This window comes from Crocodylus siamensis, chromosome 8, assembly GCF_052110815.1.
Source record: "Crocodylus siamensis isolate JL-2025a chromosome 8, ASM5211081v1, whole genome shotgun sequence".
NCBI lineage: Eukaryota > Metazoa > Chordata > Crocodylia > Crocodylidae > Crocodylus > Crocodylus siamensis.
The window spans coordinates 31,549,092-31,568,451 of record NC_143402.1 but is presented as its reverse complement, the minus strand read 5'-3'; the positions used below and the strand labels follow the sequence as shown (position 1 = coordinate 31,568,451).

General features: G+C 47.2%; 1 long non-coding RNA gene across 1 annotated transcript; it reads right to left on the bottom strand.

Annotated features, from left to right (window-relative positions):
* Positions 1 to 1,247: 1,247 nt before the first annotated feature.
* On the bottom strand, positions 1,248 to 18,895 carry LOC149858255 (uncharacterized). The gene is made up of 3 exons (XR_016444011.1): positions 18,832 to 18,895; positions 9,454 to 9,591; positions 1,248 to 1,826 (listed from the first exon to the last, which is right to left on the bottom strand). It is a non-coding gene; the product is annotated as an uncharacterized LOC149858255 (long non-coding RNA).
* Between the last annotated feature and the right edge of the window lie 465 nt (positions 18,896 to 19,360).

Here is a 19,360-nt window from a genome sequence, read left to right as displayed (position 1 = left end):
CATAAATAGTTCTGTGCTTTCACTATTTAAAAAAAATATCTGTTAAAATTCTGCCATTCATATGTTCTTTTATGCAATCAGGGTTAGTAGTCAGATTTCTTTATTACATTTTCATTGTTAACTTCCTTTGCATGAGTTAACTCAAACCCATCAAAAGCATCACATGCTTCAAAAACAGACAATCAGAAACAAAGCTACCTTCTTATGGTCTTTCTTTATTGCTGGCACATTTATTGCTCTCAGTTTCAGGGTAAACCATCTTTTAAAGTTTTTCCAGTTGTCCTTATATTCAGAAGATTTCTATTTTTGTGGAACTTTTAACTGCTTCATTTTTCCACTCAGAATATTTTATTGGTTCCTTCAAAAATTTGTAACAAATTTGGTTCAGACAAAGCTCAAAACTAAGGGATTTGACAGAGATCAGTTTTATTCTGTTTTTGTAATGTAACTAATCAACATTGTGCAACTTGACCAGATATCTGGGTTTTTCGTTAGCTGTGGAAAAATGCAGAAAAGCAGTTTTTTCTCCTGTAACAGAGAAAAATGCAGATTTTTCTCCATTAAAGGAAAATTCATGGTTTTTCCTTTAAATGTGAAAAGCATGGGGAAATGCAGGAAATGGCAGGTTTCCCCTTGCAGTCTGGCAGACTTCCAGCCTGCATGGTGCTTCTTGGGTCTAGGGGAAGCAAGATACAGGGGATGCCATGTGCAAGTGGATGCACACATGAACATGGAAGCTGGGCAGCTATGGAGAGCCTTTGTCCCCCCCATTCCCCACACACTGCCTATGCCAACACTCCCTTTTCCCCACATACCTACTCTGTTCCCCACACACTGAGGGGTGGAGGGCAGCAGGTCAGGAGTGAGAGGCACCAGCAGGAACAGGGGGCTGTGGGTTGTGAGTGAGGGGTACTGGCAGGGGCAGAGGCAGTAGCATATCAGGGCAGAGCAGGGGGAGGAGAGCTGCAGCTGGACCTGCATCCTGGTGACCACAAGGGGCACAGAGAGCTCTGTAGTTCCATGATAAAAGAATGAAACCAAAAACAAATGAAAAGCTAAAATAAGTAGGTATTTAGAATTTATTTCATTTTAATGATTAAGATACTGATAAGCTCCTAATTATGGAAAAAAAAATTGGATTTTGGGGGTTGAAATCAGAGAATTTGGGATTTTTTTTATCAGAGAATTTTAGATTTTTAAACACAGAAAACCAGGATCCCTGAACATGAGTCTCTGCAGTAGAAAACAAAAGGTTCCAAGTTACTCATGACAGTCTCTGTGGGTATGCCTACTCTGCAGCAGGACCAAACCTAGCTAGGATGTCTCTGGGTATATTCTGATCACCAGATTCTATATTTATACTCCAAACTGGAAATCTGTTGGTGCAGATGCTCTACTGTCATCACCCAGTGGTCACTCTTGAAATCTCAACCTCTGGTACATTCAAGAATGGCGACTCTTCACAGACGTATTCCCAATTTGAGCATGGATGCAGTGTGTGACTAGAAACATCCTGGTCTGGCCTCTCTACTGTTGTGGTATAGACATGCCTTTATAGGTACATTTCCCTACCCCACTGACGTTTCTTCCCTTTAGAACATTGCCACACATGTTTTGGAATGCCAAATCCTCAGATAATATGAGAGGAACCATTCTTTTTCTTCCTTCTAGCTTGGCAGGACCTTATGCAGTGTGCCTCATTTTGCCATCTATAGAATGGCAATTGCAACAGTTCTAGTCCACAGGAGATAAATCCATTTTTAGGATGAATTAACTATTATGTGTGATATATTCACATACAGCTGCAGTAAGTGCCATAGAAAAGTCTGTAGCAAAGATAAAAAATAATAAATAATTAGAGGTACACTGGTACAACAGTCCAATATCATATTGTCACTGATATAAAGAAAATTAACTATATCAGAAATTGGCCTGATGTGGCCGATAATTTGGCTGATAAATGCCCATGGATGCACACAGATGCAGTGCAGCATGCAGGCAGTGAGGAGTACAGCCTGGCAGCTTGGAGACCTGCATTCAACTGGTAAGTCTGTTGTGGTGGATGGGGAGTGGGGAGGGAAGGGGTATGTGTTGGGGCAAATCAATGCTCCCTGTGGTGAAGGAGGGAATGGGGCTGGGGTAGATGCTGCCCAGCTGGGTTGGGGCAGGGTGTGGGACAGAGCCACAGCTCATCCAAGGGGCACAGAGAGGGAGAGTGGCAGACATCTCAAATTTCACTGTAGCCCCCACATAACCCCCCCTCCCAGTGCCTCTGCCTACCCACCCTGAGTACAGCATAGCCCAGCCCCCGCCCCGGGAGGAGCCCAGGGAAGCCCCCAGCCCAGTGCACAACTGCAGCCACCCTGCCCTATGCAGATCCAGGGGCACATGTTCCCTCCACATGCCCTCTCAGGATACATGCAGTAGCAGGAGCTGCTCCCTCTCCCCATACCCTCTGGATGAGCTGCAACTCCATCCTGCACCCCACCCCACCTCACCCTGGCTGGGAAGCATCTACCCCAGCCCCAGCCCCACTGCTGCCCTCCTCCCTCACTTTACACCACAATAAACTTATCAGCTGGACACAGCTTTATCAGAAATCAGATTGGTATCAGCCAGTATGCCTCATTAAAAACCAACTATTGATATAAGCCCCCAACATTTCTATCACTGCATCGTTATAAATAATACCAAGATAGTAGTAAATAACACATGTACATGGAATTCCTTCTCCTGGATGGTCTCAAAGTCATTGATACTGAATTTGTTTGGGTATTCTTCTATGGGTGTTCATCATAATTTGGAGACAAATTGACTGAGCTCTAGGTAGCACCCATTTTATGAACATTTCCCAAAAAAGATTTGAGTCATTTTGTTTTTTTCACATGAGCACTCAAGCCAGCTATAACTTTGTTATGTATGTGAGCATTTCTGTGTTTTAAGAGGGCATAGAACACTGCTTAATACATGAAATGGGTATGCTTATTATGAAAAAAAGGAATACTTAAAAAATATATATCTTAGGAAGCTTTTGGGTTGAAAAACCCTTTGTCAGGCTGAGGACGTACCTGCAGTTGGTGTATCTTCTGGTCCTGGATGGAAGGAATAGTAAAGAAGGCAGAGGCTGGCCTGGCATGCCTTTGCACCAGGGGATCATTGGTCCCGGCATTTACAGGGATGCTGCACTGCCAGCAGTCCCACCAGACCTCCCTACCCTGGCAGGGTCCAATTTTAGTGGTCATGCCCAGGACCTGGGGCCTCCTCCTTCCCCATAGTCCCATCCCATACCTCCAAGTTCATACGCACTTCAGCCTCCCTGACTTTGTTGACCAGCACCTGTGTCCAGTGATCAATGTTTTTCAAGCTGCCAGTGCACATGCTTCCCTTCACCGTTGGGTCACTCATGCCCACCATCTTGTGGACTGCATTGAACTACAAGAGATCCAGCTGTCTCCTTATGCCCTCCTTCAACCACCTCACCAGTGCTTGCACATCTGGTGATAGCAGCTTGCCCCAACCAGGAACATTGATCCCCTGAAACTTCTCCATTTGGTTCTCAAGTTCCCTCACTATGGGGATCACCTGACTGAAGACAGCACCAGCAGCACTAAGGGTCTCAGTGGCCTCGAGGAAGGCCTTGAGGACCACCAAGATCTGGGAGATGGTACCCCACTCAGCTCTGTTCAGGGGGCCGCTGATCCTGATCTCCCCAAGCAAGGCTATCTTATGGATGGCCTTCTGTTCCTCCAGCAGCCTTTCAAGCATCAGGTGTGTGGAGTTCCACCAAGTCTCCACATCTTGCATGATTGTGTGCTGTGGGATGGTCAGCTCTGTCTGTTTCTCCCACACTATCTTCCCCCCCTTGATGCTGCAGTAGAAGTAGGTCACTACCTTCTTGCATTTCGAAATCACCTGGCTTGTAACAATAATGGTGGCAGCACCATCATGGGCAGATCTGTCCCCCTCCAAGGCATCCCTGACTCTGAGGTGCAGCCTGTGTGTCACACAGCGGATGCCAACAAAGTTGGCGGTGAGTGTCAAGGGCTATAGGCTATACAGGAGGGACAGGATAGGAAGGAAAGGTGGAGGAGTAGCACTCTACATCAAGGAGGAATATACTTCCTCGTTAATTAGCAAGGGGGTAGAGGGGGGGCACTCTGAGGTGCTCTGGGTTAGAGTAAAAGGCAGTCCAGGGGAGAGAGACTTAACGGTGGGAGTCTACTATAGACCTCCCAACCAGGGAGAAGAGCTCGACCAGGAATTCTTAGGTCAGCTCACAGAGGCAGTGAGGGCTAAGGATGTGGTCATCATGGGGGACCTGAACTTCCCAGACATCTGCTGGGAGGAGCAGTCAGCCAAGTCTGATCGCTCACGTCGGTTCTTAGCCAGAGTGCAGGACCTCCATCTAACCCAGGAGGTGCACAGCCCCACCAGGGGAGACGCCTTGTTGGACCTGGTGCTGGCCACAGGTGATGACCTGGTGAGGGGGCTGCGGGTGATGGGCCACCTGGGAGACAGTGATCATCGCTTGCTGGAATTCACCATCCAGCGTAAGGTGACAAAGGGCTGCAGCAAGGCAACAGCCCTAGACTTTAGGAGGGCTGACTTCAACAAGCTAAGGAGGATCGTTGGGGAAGCGCTGAGGACCCAGAGGGGAAGGGAATCAGATGTCGAAGGTGAGTGGTTCCTCCTTAAGGAGACGATCCTCCATGCCCAAAGGGAGGTAATCCCAACAAGGGTCAAAGGGAGCAGGAGGGCACATAAACCCCCATGGCTCACTAGGAGCATCCGGGAATGTCTCCTTGCTAAAAGGGAGGCATACACCCAATGGAGGGATGGGGTCATCACCAAGAAGGACTATGTTACAGTCGCCCGAGGATGTAGGGGGGCAGTCAGGAGGGCCAAGGCAGAGATGGAGATAGGACTAGCTTCCCGGATTAAGGACAATAAGAAGTCCTTCTTCAAATACATAGGGGGTAAAAAGAGGGTCCCGGGTAATGTGGGGCCCCTGCAGGACACGATGGGCAACTTAGTCATCACGCCAGATGACAAAGCTAACATATTTAACGATTTCTTTGCCTCTGTCTTCCTAAGTAGGGAGCAGTTCAGCCACCTCCCTGCTGGGCCCCCCTCGGGCCCCGGGAGAGACACGCCTGGGCCAGGGGTTAGCGAGGAGTTAGTTAGGGTACTTCTGGAGAGGCTGGACGTGTTCAAGTCCGCTGGTCCAGACGATCTTCACCCTAGGGTTCTACAGGAACTGGCCGAGGTCATTGCGGGACCCCTGGCGCGGCTCTATGAGCACTCGTGCTGCTCTGGTGAGGTGCCGGAGGACTGGAAGAGGGCCAATGTGGTCCCTATCTTCAAAAAGGGAAAAAAAGAGGACCCGGGAAATTACAGGCCAGTTAGTCTGACCTCAATCCCGGGTAAGCTCTTTGAAAAAATTATCCTGGCACACATCCAGGAGGGCCTTGCGGGGGAATGCATGCTCAGGGGCAACCAACATGGGTTCATCAGTGGCAGGTCTTGTCAGACCAACCTGGTGGCCTTTTACGATCAGGTCACCAAATCATTAGATGCAGGGGTTACTGTGGATGTAGTCTTTCTGGACTTCCGGAAGGCTTTCGACACTGTCTCTCACCCTGTCCTCATCAAAAAGCTGGGAGACTGTGGTGTCGATGCCCACACAGTCAAATGGGTCACCAACTGGTTGGAGGACCGCACCCAGAGGGTGGTAGTGGATGGGTTCTTCTCGACCTGGAAGGACGTGGGCAGTGGGGTTCCGCAGGGCTCGGTCCTCGGGCCTGCACTGTTCAACATCTTCATCAGTGACTTGGATGAGGTGGTAGAAAGCACCCTGTTCAAGTTTGCTGATGACACTAAGATGTGGGGGGATGTGGGTGCACTAGAAGGGTGCAATAGGCTACAAGCTGACCTTGACAGGTTGCAACGGTGGGCGGATGAGAATAGGATGGGGTTTAACACTGATAAGTGCAAGGTGTTGCACATGGGGAGGAAGAACCGGCACCACACTTACAGGTTGGGGAACTCCCCTCTTGCCAGCACGGAGACGGAAAAGGATCTTGGAGTCCTCATTGACTCCACGATGAACATGGGCCGGCAGTGTGGGGAGGCAGTCAAGAAGGCCAACCGTACCCTGTCATGCATCCACAGATGCATCTCGAGCAGGTCCAGGGAGGTGATCCTCCCACTCTATGCGGCACTGGTCAGGCCGCAGCTGGAGTACTGCGTCCAGTTCTGGGCACCACACTTCAAGAGGGACGTGGACGATATGGAAAGAGTCCAGAGGAGGGCCACTTGTATGATCAGGGGTCAGCAGGGCAGGCCTTATGAGGAGAGGCTACGGGACCTGAACCTGTTTAGCCTCCACAAGAGAAGGTTAAGGGGGGACCTTGTGGCCTGCTACAAACTGGTCAGGGGGGATCAGCGGGTATTGGGGGAGTCCCTGTTCCCCCGTGCGCTGCCAGGAGTGACCAGGAATAACGGTCACAAGCTGGCGGAGGGTAAGTTTAGATTAGATATTAGGAGGCGCTACTTCACAGTCAGGGCGGCTAGGGCCTGGAACCGGCTTCCAGGGGAAGTGGTGCAGGCTCCTAGCCTGGGGATTTTTAAAGGGAAGTTAGATGAGCACCTTGCTGGGGTCATCTGACCCCGGTGCTCTTTCCTGCCAAGGCAGGGGGTCGGACTAGATGATCTACCTAGGTCCCTTCCGACTCTAGCTACTATGAAACTATGAAACTATGAAACCACCTTGGCCATATTGACCCCATTGTCAGTGACCATGAACCCACAGGTGAGCTTGGCCTGCCCAATGAGCCAGCCTTGCACCATGCGGTTCAGAGCCCCCATGATCTCCCTTGCTGTATGGGACACATCCAGCACCTTGGCTTGCAGGAGAGACCACCGATGGCGTAACTGATAGCACCAGTGCCCTGTGAGGGAAAGGTAGGTGTTATCACCACTCTGGCTCCTCCAGATGTCAGAATTGAAGTGCAAGGCTACTGTGGCCCTGCCTTGTTCAGCTCCTCCCTCAAGTACTCCTTGCTTGACTCATACAGGAAGGGCACCACTGTCCTGCTAAAGGTGGTGTGCACACGTGCTTTGTAAGATGGGGCCAGAAGCACTATGACCCACCTGAGCCCTGGCTGCTCAACTAGGGAGAAGGGCTGGCTATACAGGGCAAGCATCTTCCCAATGCTGTGGGTGATCTTGCTCGCCTTTGCAACTCACACCCCCGTCTGCTGCTTTTCCCCACTGTTCCAGGGTGGCCTGCCTCTGCTTTGGAGGGAAGAGGGCTCTGGAGTGAGCGGGGGATTTCCCTTTCAGCATGCTTGCACTGGTGCCAGGCTGAGCAGCAAGAAGGGCAAGAGAGTGCTGCCTCCTGAGATGCAGCAGCATCGCCGTGGTGGAAAAGTGTTTCATGTCCTTGCCCCAGTTGATGTGCTTCAGCAGTGCTGGCAGATAGCAAACCTGGGACCATCTGCCAGCTCAAAATGCTCCCACACTATGCTACCCACCTTCTTCTGGGTTGAGGGTGAGAATCCTGCCTTTTCCCACTCCTCAGCTGGCTGAGGCTCACCAGCAGGAGGAGTTGCCTCAGCTGAGCCACTTGCTTCCCCAACCTCAACCTCCTCCAACTTGCTGCTTTCCAGAGGAGACCTAGATCTAGGGGAACTTTGAGGGCTGTGGAACACAAACTCTGTTTTTCCCTCAGTCCCCAGAATTGCTTGAGCCAGGGCACTCAGCACCCCTGGTTCCAGCTCCAGCTCCTCCTCTGGCAGTGGGAGGCTCACACTGAGAGATGACACAGGGGTGGAGGAGACAGTGATTTTGCTTTTTATAACTATTTCTGGACTGATGGGAGGTAGTGCAGGTACAGGGACATCAGGTGCAGACACTGCTCCCACATCCTTGCTTCCACTTGCAGCTGAAGCGTCATGGCTGCTTGGGAAGAGAATGCATCTATGTTTTGGGGGTGGGGACTTGCAGCTCTAGCTCTACCCCTACCCCCTCTTTCTCCCCTGCCAGAAGACCTGGCACCTGTCTTTCCAGCACACTTCATATTAATCTTTTCTGTGCTACAAAAGGTGTGTGTGTGTCACTCCTTTTGTGTTGTGTGTTTTATCCCCTCTGTGTTGCATGCATGCACTGGACTCTTCTTTGATTGTTTGATTTGTTCACTAATAAGTATTAAGAACTATGTAAAAATGTGTGCTGTCTGTCTTCTTTTCCACTGTGATATATTTATTTACTGTGAATTATAAATGTGAAGTGTGACTCTGTTGTGTGTTTTATTCCCTCTGTGTTATTCTCTCTGTGTTACGTGCATGCACTGGACTCTGTTTTGATTATTAATAACTATATATGGTATCTTCTTCTGTATGTTCTATTAAGGTGAATGTGTGACTACTACTGTGACTACTACTGTATTTCTTGTTCTTCTTCTGTGTTGTAATGTGTACCTAAAATGATATATCTCCTTCTTCTAAGACCCTGAGTTCTGTCTTAGTCTCAATCTGAATCTGACTTCTGTTTTGCCTTCCGTCTCTATGTAAACTAACTATAACAATATTAATAACTAATATATATCATCTGACTCCCTTGTTCTATGAATATCTGATTTTTCTTCTTCTATGAGTGTATATTATAAGTGTATGTGTGTAATCTGTGTGTCTCCCTGCACATTGATGGATAATGCTGGCAGGGAAAACAGAGTTTTCTTTTTTCAAAGTTTGCACACACAAAAAAGAGAGAAAATATAAATTGAAAGAAATTAAGTAAAGAGATTCTAAGCTAAGCTAAATCTTATCCAACGCTTTCTAACAACACAAAGGAGCAGGCAAGTTGCAACTGACTGACTATGAAGCAAGCCAGGCAGCAGGTGTCTGACGCTGTTGCTCTGGCATAAACAGCTCACAAAAGCCAGAGCAAGCCTGCATACAAAGGCTTTTATGCTGTTTCTTTGTCCCTCCCCACAGACACTGTATTTGGAAAGTCAGTCAGAGAAAAATCATGCTCACTGGCCACCTAGACATGTCAGTCTTTCCCCGCCTACTTCGCGCCCCCCCCGCTCCCCCTCCGCCTTCTAATTTTCTGTTTCCCCATAAAGACAGATTCTCCAAATCTCTGAATCTTTTCCAAATCTTTTCTGAATCAATTCAGAATCTCTGAATTGATTTGGAAAGCCAAAAGCAGCTAGCTATTTGATTCAGACTCACAGATTCGGCCTCTGCATGGGCTTGCACAACCCTACTATATAGTCATTTTTATAATGTGATAGTTACATTGCATGTGTAATAAATGTAACATGGAGCAGGTGCCCAGTGTCTGAGTGTCTTTAATTTACTCTATTTCTTCATTTCTTGATTCTCAATTCTACTTGCAATGATGCTGCTGAGGACACACAGTGTTCAAAAGACAGTATTCACCTACTACCTTAACAAATGCCAGATGACTGTTGAATGTGCCTTTGGCCACGTGAAAGCACAGTGGAGGTCACTGAACCACAGTCTCAAGGTGGATCCAGAAAACATTATGGCTTTCATTGTGACAGCCTTTTTGCTTTGTTCTCCTCTGAAAGGTAAACACATTGTATCAATACAAATTATCCTGGGGAGCTGTGTGCTCCATTTATAAGTTTTGAGGTCACCCCCCTCCCAACCTGTTGTGCCTGGGCAAAGTTTGGACAGCAGACATGCTCCACTACCATTGCAAAATTTGGTGCCAATCAGTGGTGTTCACTTGGGACATACTGGCACCAGGCCGGGTCAAGGCAGGGAGTGGGGGTCAATCTGCACCAGTGGCAACATTATATCTTATAAACATGTTTGTTCTGAATGTGTTTTAGCCCTCCTAGGTCTTTTAGCCCTGTATATGCCATGGTACAGTAGCAGGCTACCCAGTGACCCATGTGTCAAGACACTGCTCCCAGCAGGAAATGATCTAAACTGCTGAGGTGTGTCATTGCAAACTAAACTACATTGGGATGAGAATTAGTTTATGATAACACAACTATAAGGAGGACTATATTGTGGCTGGTCAGGGCTGCAGGGGGGAGGTCAGGAAGGCCAAAGCAGAGATGGAACTGGGACTAGCTACCTGGATCAAGGACAACAAGTCCTTTTTTAAATACATAGGGAGCACAAAGAAGGTACCGGGTAATACGAAGCTCCTGCAAGACACGCTAGCAAATCTGGTCATCACACCAGATGACAAAGCTAACAACTTGTTTGCCTCCATTTTCCTGACCAGGGACCGGATCAGCCCCCCCAGTTGGGATTCCCTCGGTCCCCAGGGGAGGTGCACCCAGGCCAAGGGTCAGTGAGGATCTAGTCAGGGAAATTCTGGAGTGACTGGACGTATTTAAATCAGCTGATCCTGATGATCTCCACCCCAGAGTGATGAGGGAATTGGCTGAGGTCATTGTGGGACCCCTGGCACAGCTTTATGAGCACTCATGGTGGTCTGGTGTGGTGCCAGAGGACTGGAAGAGGACCAACATGATTCCCATCTTCAAAAAAGTGAGGAAGGAGGACCCAGGAAACTATAGGCCAGTTAGTCTTACCTTGATCCTGGGCAAGCTTTTTGAGAGAATTATTCTGGCACATGTCCACGAGGGGCCAGCGGGGGAGGTTATGCTTAGGGAGCGGGTGGGTGCGTGGGCAGGCATTTTAATGAACGTGTTTCTCAGGAACCACTCTAATTAAAATGCCTACACTGTCTCATGTATTCAGCATCCTATGCTTCAAAATGGTGGTGGGGGTGCTTATACTAAAGCTTGTTCAACAAGTGCCTCTACTGCCATTTTGAATCATGGGACACTGAATACATGAGATACGGAGGCTGCTGCAGCATTTTAATCAGATAAGTCATTTAATTAGAATGCTCAAGCATATTTGATTAATCGAGTCTGCTTTGACATGTTTTAATTAGAATGTGTTAGAGCAGGCGTTGGGCATGTGTATAGGTGCCCTAAGTTCATAGTTGTATAAGTGCACTTACAGTATGCCTCATATTCATTTGATGTAACATTTTAAATTGCTTCTGGATTCAAAAAAGTGATAATGGGCTGAATTCTGCAATTTGCCAAGAATGAGTACTGCTGCACTTGAACTAACTGCAGGGGACTGCATTACTTAGCCTGAGCCCTGTTATGAATGTGTTTTCATTCCCCACTTTAAAAGAAATCTGACTTCCATTCTGACTTTGAAGGAAAACATGTTTGAGCCTGACATAAAGCCTACTGCAGCCAAGAATTTTTTTCCATTGACTTCAGTAGCCTTGATCTCAGGCCCCAGATGAATAATATAGTTGTTAATAGGTATAGAAAATCTGTCAATATTTCACAAGTGTCAAATATATACTTAATCTTCAATATCTGAATTTGCAGCTGAATACAGGTTGTAGCTAAAGTATGATGTAGTTTACTAAAAGGGTATATTTGAATGAAATGTCATGAAATTGGTCTTATGGATCTGTAACCTTCTTTATATTTGAAAAAAAATTAAGTTAAATAATGTTATACTACTTTTCTAAGTTGTCAGGCCTATCATGTTTTGTTTCAGTAAGGTATATGATATACAGAGTTGTGTACATCTTCTGTTATGACTCTTGAGGATTCTGTACTTAAAGTCAAAACAGGTAGGTGACAAAGCAATAGGAGAGAGATGAAAAACGGACCTGCTCCCACCCCCTGCCTTACTTCCAGCACATCTGGGATCTGCTTGGAGGGCAGTTTCCTGCAGTACTGTTCCCTTCTTTTGGCCATGCTGGGAAGGCCAGCCAGCTAGGAGTGAGTGGCAGAGGCACTCACTGGCATGGTCAGGTTCCCAGTTTGGGCAGAACCAGAAAGCCATGCCAAACATAATGCCAGGCAGCTGGCTGGCACCTGCAAGCCCAGTCATTGCCTCCACAGAGACTATGAGTCTCAGGTGTGCAGAGGAGGTGGGTCTGGATTGGAGCCCTTATAAAGGCCCTGGAAGTGAGGCACAAGAGAGATCTGACATCAAAGGATGCAGAGCAGTGGATGGGTGAGGAGCAGCTGAACTGCTCACCTTTTATCCTCATCCAAAACAGACTGCTAGGGATCCCTGGGGCAAGGCCCAGCACTTTCAGCTATAAGGCTAGGCATGAATGAGACTTTAGAGTGATATTGAGTGACCACTGATCCTTTATTAGGGTCTGCAGTTTCATGAAGTCTATACATATGGAGGTTTGAGGCAGAAGTGTAGGGGCTGGAGGAGCTCCCTTTCAGGCCCTTGAGGCTTCATAGATGATCCAGAGAGCTCATGTAAGACACTGGTGGCTTCAGTTACTTTTCCCTTTGAGGGTTGGACTGCTCCTAGACTGAACATCATCTCCTGAAAGTGTTCCATAAAAGTCATGGCAGGAAAGACCGAGTGAGGACAGGAACACTCTAACTGTGAGAGGGGAAAAATAGACTGTGACTGCCCTATTAAGGACATGGCTCACCTGGGCCACCAAGATGTCCCGAGTCACGCCAGGTAGGCAGCTATGGCTTGGTGACAATTTTGGTGCATTAGCTGGGAATCGCCAATGGTGGGGAAAAAAATTAAGAAGTGTTTTTCCATTCCCTTTCTCTTGATGATGAACGTCAGGGATGAATAAATGCAGGAACGTAATGGATAAAGATGGCAAGCAGTCAACCCAAGTCACTGCCAATTTCCAAGTATTGAGCTTATTCATCCAGGTTCTGCAGGGACAGCAGAGGCAAATAGAGGAGTTTTGTCAAGTGAGGGCTGAAGAACAGGCAGCACAGAGTGCACTGTTTAGTAGGCAGTAGACACTGTATGAGAAACTAGAGATGTGACAAGGCACCATGGCAGGACCTGCAGAAGGGTTTAGGATGCTTAAGATGGATCAGGACAATGATCCAGAGGCCTATTTAGAGGCCTTTGAAAGACTGGCTATGGCTGCTAGCTGGGTCCTAGAGCACTGGGCATACCAATTAGGGCTGTTGTTAATGGGAAGAGCCCAGGCAACCTACTGGGTTGTGCCTCATGAAGAGATGAGAGATTGCAAAAAATAAAAGGAGGTTATATTATACCAAATGGAGTTATCAACCAAATGTACTGCCTATCATTTACAGTGAGAAAATCAATATAAGAAATGGCCCTGGGTGCTGCTACAGTTCCTAAGAGACTTGGCTCAAGGGTGGCTTAAGCTGGAGATGCAGACTCTGGCCAAAGTAGTAGACACTATTGTGTTAGAACAATTTATGGGGGACCTGGTGGAAGGGATCCAACAATGGGTCAGATGACACCAACCCCAAAACTCGGAAGAGGTGCTAAAACTGGCTGAAGCCTTTTTGGAAGCTGAAAGTCTTGACCTTCAAGGGGAAAGATTTAAGCCAGCCGCACCCATCAGATGGGGAGTTACTTGAGGGGGAAAAGGACATTCACCCAAGGGGTCTGCAAAAAGATGATCAATGCTAAAGCTGTGGAGAACTGGGACACAGAGCTCAGAGGTGTCTGAAGTTTAAGGATGGATGGGAGCTGCCACAAGGCAAACTGCACCCCTCTGGGGAAGGGTCTAGTGACATTGAGAGACCAAAACCTATGGATTGTAGCTTTAGAACTGAGGCCAACTGGGGACTGCCCCAGGCTACAATGATGGTAATGTTAGAGGATAGAGAGTACCCAGCTATGATCAACATAGGATGTATGCAGATTTTGATTGGAGCATCACTTGTTTCCCCCAGAAACAGGTGAGTTGATGGGCCTGAAGAAATTGGTATGCATGCACAGAAAATATCAGGTATATCTCCACATGAAATTAAAGATGACTGTTTCAGGAAAGGTCAGAGATATGCCAGTGGGTTTGGTAGACCAATTACTATGCCCCATGATTCTGGACCGGGACTGGCCCAAACTATGAGCGGTCTTCTGGAGGCACAAGAAACGATATGGTGCTGGAGGAAAGAAAAAGGGAAAGATGAGGCAATGATTGGGCAGGCTAGCAAAGAGGGAGCACAAGTCAAAGAAATATATTTGGAGCAACTGACAGAGTGAAGGCAGTTCTAAGAAGATCAGTCACAGGAGGAAACATTTCACCACACCTATGAGAACAGTATGGTCTGGTGGAATGATGACGTTAGAAAACCAGAGATGGTGATACACTACCCATGGTTTGAGGTAAGGGGAGATCTCCTGTACCAGATATTAAAGGGGGTAGGGGAAGGGGAAGAAGTCACAAAACTGTTAGTTCCTACAGGTTATCTGGGGGATTTGTTCTGGATAGCCCATTCCCTACCAATGGGCTGCAACTTGGGCTGGGACAAAACCAAAGCCTGGCTTTTAAAAAGGTTCTCCTGGCCAGGCATATGTAAAGAGGTAGAGAAATTTTGCTTTGAATGTCCAGCATCTCAGAAGACCTCTCAGGTACACCCAAAAAGAGCCCTGTTAATGCCTATGCTCATAATTGAAGGATCATTGGATATGATGGGACCTTTCCTGAAGAGTAGTTTGGGATATCAGTACATTTTAGTCATTATGGACTATGCAACCAGATTTTCAGAGGCAATTCCCCTGGTGACGGCCATGTAATGTTGCCACCAAGTTAATGAAATGGGTGGCCAGAGTCAGAATTCCAAAAGGAAGCAAGCAAGCACTCTGACTGTGAAAGGGGAAAACAAGCTGTGACTGTCCTAGTAAAGCTGTAGTCCACTCAGGCCACTAAGATGTCCTGAGTCACACTGGGTAGGCAACTTTTTTGAAAATGTTTCAGTGACAAGGAGAAATTGATTCTGGCATATTCTGGATAGCAATAAAGCATAGGCATTTCAACCTTTTGTTTACAAATGCATAGACAGTAAGACCAGAAGAACCAGGGTGATCTTTTTGGACCTATCAGATAATGCAGATGGGGTGGGGAGGGGAATGTTCCTGAACTATTTCCTGCTTGCACTAAAGCATAACATTTAGGGGAAAAAATGATGAAATCTTAATTTAAAGATGGAAAAAAATATTTTTTGTAAATAGTTATAACAGTTAGTAATCTCTAATAATTAATATTGTGCCATTTCTTTCCAGTTAAGATTTGTTTATATTCACCTTCTGGTTACTAGATTTGGTTATATACTATGTTTGCAATATTGAAGAGTTCTCTATTAATCAATTCATATTCCCTGTGTAGATTAGAAACTCAAAGATACCCTTAAGCTTCTTTTTGTGACACAATGGATCCAACTCCTGGAGGATATAATGGTGCCTGGAGGCGGGCTTTGGCTTCCTCTACAATGACCCACATATCATGACAAGAGACATGCTCAGATGGGATGGGTTCTACCCTTGCCCTAAAGGTAAGCGTGTGTTTTCTTCTAGGTTGGCGGACCTCCTCCAGCGGGCTTTAAATTAGGCTTGCTGGGGGAAGGGGAAGACGAGGGCAAAAGAAGCCTTGGACTGCCAAACCAAGCAACACTCACAAATGCAGCCCAGCCTAGACCAATGAGTGGAATATATATACAGGTAAGCAACAGGGGCCAGGGCAATGCTGAAAGTAGGGGGCCAGTACACACATCCACAGGAGGCCTCAAATGCCTCTACAAAAATGCTTGTAGTATGGGAAACAAGCAAGAAGAACTTACCCCCCTGCTGGCTGACACCAGGTCAGACATAGTGGGGTTCACTGAAACGTGGTGGGTCCCAGTGCATGACTGGGTGGTGAATATCAAGGGCTATAAGCTGTACAGGAGGGATAGGACAGGGAGGAAAGGTGGGGGCGTGGCATTCTACATTAAGGAGGAATACACATCCTTGTCAATTAGCAAGGAATCAGAGGAGGGGCACTCTGAAGTACTCTGGGTTAGAATACAAGGCAGTAGAGGGGAAAGAGATTTAATGGTGGGGGTCTACTACAGACCACCCAACCAAGGGGAAGAGCTAGACCAGGAATTCTTAAGTCAGCTCACAGAGATAGTTAAGTTAAAGGATGTGGTCATCATGGGTGACCTGAACTTTTCATACATGTGCTGGGAAGAGCAGTCAGGCAGGTCTGACCACTCACGCAGGTTCCTAGCCAGAATGCAGGACCTCCATCTAACCCCACCAGAGGAGATGCCTTGTTGGACCTGGTGCTGGCCACAGGTGACAACCTGGTGAGGGGGCTGTGGGTGCTCGACCACCTCGGTGACAGTGATCATCACCTGCTGGAATTCACCATCCAGCACAAGGTGGCAAAGGCCTACAGCAAGACAGCAGCCCTAGATTTCAGGAGGGTGGACTTCAATGAGCTAAGGAGAATAGTTTGGAAGCACTGAGGTCCCAGATGTGTCCAACAAGAGAAGACGATCCTCCAAGCCCAAAAGGAGGTAATCCCAACATGGATCAAAGGGGGAAGGAGGGTGCAAAAGCTCCCATGGCTGACCAAAAGCATCCAGGAATGTCTCCTAGCTAAAAAGGAGGCACACACCCAATGGAAGGAAGAAGCCATCACTAGGGAGGATTATACTGCGGTTGCTCGGGGATGCAGGGGGGCAGTCAGGAAGGCCAAGGCAGAGATGGAACTGGGACTAGCTTCCCAGATCAAGGACAACGAGAAGTTCATTTTTAAATACATAGAGGGAAAAAAGAAGGTTCTGGGTAATGTAGGGCCCCTGCAGGACAAACTAGGAAATTTGGTCATCACACCAGAAGACAAAGCTAACATATTTAATGATTTCTTTGCCTCCATTTTCCTAAGCAGGGACCGAAACAGCCACCCCCCTCTGGGCCCACCTTTAGACCATAGGCACACCTAGGCCAAGGGTTAGTGAGGAACTACTTAGGGAACTTCTGGAGGGACTGGATTATTCAAATCAGCTGGAACAGATGATCTCCACCCCAGAGTACTGAGGGAATTAGCTGAGGCCATTGCAGGACCCATGTCATGGCTTTATGAGCACTCGTGGTGCTCTGGTGTGGTGCCAGAGGACTGGAAGAGGGACAATGTGGTTCCCATCTTCAAAAAGGGTAGGAAGGAGGACCCAGGAAACTATAGGCCAGTTAGTCTTACCTCAATCCTGGGCAAGATTTTTGAGAGAATTATTCTGTCACACGTCCACAAGAGGACAGCAGGGGAGATTATGCTTAGGGGCAACCAACACGGGTTCATTAGCGGCAGGTCCTATCAGACCAACCTGGTGGCCTTCTACGACCAGATCACCAAATCATTAGCTGCAGGGGTAGCAGTGGACGTAGTCTTCCTGGACTTTTGGAAGGCCTTCAACACTGTTTCTCACCTGTTCTTATTAAGAAACTGGTGGACTGTGGTGTTGACACCTACACAGTGAAATGGGTCACTAACTGGCTGGAGGGCCGTACCGAGAGAGTGGTAGTGAATGGGTCATTTTTGACCTGGAAGGATGTGGGCAGTGGGGTTCCTCAGGGCTCGGTCCTCGGGTCCGCACTGTTCAACATCTTCATCAGTGGCTTGGATGAGGGGGTAAATATCACCCTGTTCAAATTTGCTGATGACACTAAGATGTGGGGGGATGTGGGCATGCTAGAAGGGAGGAAAAGGCTGCAATCAGACCTACATAGGTTACAAGGGTGGGCAGATGGGAATAGGATGGGATTCAACACCAACAAGTGCAAGGTGATGCACCTGGGCAGGAACAATCAGCACCATACCTACAGGCTGGGGAACTCCCTTCTCGTCAGTACAGAGGCAGAAAAGGATCTTGGAATTATCATTGATGCCAAGATGAACATGGGCCAGCAGTGTGGGGATGCGGTCAGGAAGGCGAACCACACCTTGTCATGCATCCACAGATGCATCTCGAGTAGGTTCAAGGAGGTGATCCTCCCCCTCTATGTGGCAGTGGTCAGGCTGCACCTGCAGTACTGCACTTCAAGAGGGATGTGGACAACCGCACCTCAAGAGGGATGTGGACAACATGGAGTGGGTCCAGAGGAGGGCCATTCACATGAGCAGGGGGCAGCAGGGCAGGCCCCACAAGGAGAGGCTATGGGACATGAACCTGTTCAGCCTCCACAAGAGAAGGCTGAGGGGGGATCTACTGGCCTGTTACAAACTAGTCAGAGAGGACGAGCAGGCACTGGGGAAGTCCCTGTTCCCCTGAGCACTACCAGGAGTGACCAGAAATAACTGTCACAAGCTGGCAGAGGGTATATTTAGTCTAGATATCAGGAGGCGCTACTTTACTGTCCGGGTGGCTAGGATCTGGAACCAACTTCCAAGCGAAGTGGTGCTGGCTCCTACTCTGGGGGTGTTTAAGAGGAGGCTAGATTTACACCTTGCTGGGGTCGTTTGACTCCACTACTCTTTCCTGCCATGGCAAGGGTTCGGACTCCATGATCTGCTCGGGTCCCTTCTGACCCTAGAAACTATGAAACTATAACTACAAGGTATATTTTCCAAATTTTCAGGTGTCTTGAGAAAAGCAGACATAGATAGAGTGCTCTTGTGTCCCAACAATTTTGCCATGCCAGTTTAGCCTTCAAGCAATGAGCAGACAGAGAAAAATCAGAGTAGTTTTGAGGCCACCCTAATTCATGGCCAAAACTGATCCAGCATCTAGCTGGCCCCAAGCTTATGGTCCCTCTAATCCGTTTTTTCTCTGATCTTGCACCAAGCGTAGTTCAAAATCACAAGATCATCTACAATAAATGAGATGCTCATAAGTGAAATATGTAAGTGTAACTTAGCTTTTTATTCAGATTTTATTCAGGCAACTTCCCATTATTCAGGCAACTGAACAAAAGTTTCATAATTTGACACTTTGGAATGTTTCTTTGCAAGATAAGATAAATATTGTTTCTATAAATGACACAAATATATCATAAATAGTCTTACCTGAGAATCAAGAGAAGTCTTTGTTCACTGAGTTCTTAAGAGCCTCAGCACACCTTGACTTACATCTTGTACTGAGCTGTGTTTCATGTATCTGATTTAGAGGCTGCAGTTGATCAGAATCAGGAAAAGTGTATCAGACTTCCATCACTGACTTGTCAATATAAGGAGAACTGACATGACAATAACAAATCCAAACTTGTTCTACAGGCACTTTTCACCCATGAGATTTATAACCCCATAAAAATCAGGTAATGTACATTTTTAAAAGGCGTCATAGTTCTCATGAAAGTTAATCACAAAAAGAAAATGTGCAGCATCTTTATGGAAGTAGAAAACAAAGTATCTGGTGGCAAGTATGTCACTGAAGCAAAAGGAAAAAAGTGTAAATGCATGTGCAGAGAATAAATGTCTGCTTTGACTGAATTCTATCAGTTTCACTTTGTAATGAAAGGGTGTTTTCACTGAAAAAGTAAACCCTATATATTTCCAAAGTGAAATGATACATTATTTTTTATGTGTCCACCACCAT